General features: G+C 39.0%; 1 pseudogene; it reads left to right on the top strand.

Moving 5' to 3' along the window:
• Positions 1–322: 322 nt before the first annotated feature.
• LOC138365717 (dnaJ homolog subfamily C member 17 pseudogene) lies at positions 323–1,072 on the top strand (annotated as a pseudogene).
• The last annotated feature ends 529 nt before the right edge of the window (positions 1,073–1,601 follow it).

Below are 1,601 nucleotides of genomic sequence, written 5' to 3'. Positions count from 1 at the left end.
GAACTGCATAATCTAAATGGGGCTAACCAGAGCTTTATTCTTATGATCCTATGTTCAAACCTGAATCTAAATAATTTGTATATATTATGATTAACAGAGGTTCCAGGACTATGTTTTTACATTGAGAGAGATGCTACATGTCTCCTCCCAGTGAGATGTACGTAGGATATAAATTAACTAACATTTGACGTCTTTACATATGACTGTTGACAGCAAGCTGAGGACAGAGATCATTCGCTCCAGAAACGCGTAATAAAACATAAGAAGCAGCTGTCGAAAATATTAGCTCTTGTGAAAGTGGTATTGACGCATTGAGGACGTTATGTCGCAGGAACATAATACGAAACTATCGAAACTGGACTTCTATCAAATTCTGGGGATAACTATTGATGCCGAGGAAAAGGAGATTAAGAAATCGTACAGACAAAGAGCTCTTAAATGTCATCCGGATAAGAATCCAGATAACCCATTCGCTACTGATGAATTTGACAAACTTAAGAAAATTCTTGAGATTTTGTTAGATCCAGGAACACGTAAAGCATATGACAAGACCCTCAAGAGTCGTAAAGCAGCAGCTGCCAGAGCCCGTGAACATGTTACCAGATCACAGAAACTAAGGTCAGATTTGGAGGAACGGGAACGACGTGTTCAACGCAGTAGGGAACAGCAAGATATGTCACAAGAAGAACAGTTTCGACGTGAATTGAAAAGATTGGACAAGGAGGGCGAGCAACTTATTTTGGAGGAACTGGATCGAGTAAATAGGGAGGTAGGGGCAGAGCTTTTTCGGAGTTCATCTAAAGTCTCCAAAAGCAGTGAACCTCCAGCTATGGACACACGGGGTCACAAAGTTAAAGTTAAGTGGATGTCAACAGACGATTGGCCAGGGTATTCCCAGCAGGAAATTAACCAACTCTTCTATAAGTGGGGAGACATCAATGCTCTGGTTATGGTGCAGAAAAATAGAAAAGGAACAGCATTAATAGAATATAAGACCAAAAATGCAGCGGATATGGCAGTGCAGTTTGAGAGAGGTCAAACTGGCAAACCAGTAAAAGTTACACACATGTGAGAGGCACCTCACAAAAAGCCTCATATCCTCCAAAAAAAATCCTAAAAATTATGAGTGTAAGGACAAATCTAATTTAAACTTTGAATCTAGTTGTCGTGAATCAGTAGAAAATGTGAGCCAAACCAGTTAAATGTTTCTCAATCAAATTTTATAATAATAAACAAGTTGTTTGATTGCTTTGGATGAAAATAATCTTTTATAATTTGTACAAAAATATATATCTCATGTTGTCTTGATTTGTCCAAGAAACCGACCTTCAAATACTTCTTACTTAGTTTTATTTTCCCATTATGTGTGTTGCATGTCTCTGTCTGCGGAGGCATACTTCTCTGTTCCTTAGAGAAGGGTGGTAGACACCACAAGAGTGGTAGGTGGGAACTGCTAGAGTGATAGACACTCAGATCCCTACGTCTGGGATACTCTTGGATGTAGGTTCGATTAATATATTCCCCTTTATTATTAATTATTAATTACCCCTCACAGAGCAGCCATGAGACCCCCCATAACAGTAGATCTACTTTTGAAGCGA

This window comes from Procambarus clarkii, chromosome 17 (assembly GCF_040958095.1).
Source record: "Procambarus clarkii isolate CNS0578487 chromosome 17, FALCON_Pclarkii_2.0, whole genome shotgun sequence".
NCBI lineage: Eukaryota > Metazoa > Arthropoda > Malacostraca > Decapoda > Cambaridae > Procambarus > Procambarus clarkii.
The sequence above is the reverse complement of the archived record's forward strand: the minus strand, read 5'-3'. Positions and strand labels throughout refer to the sequence as shown.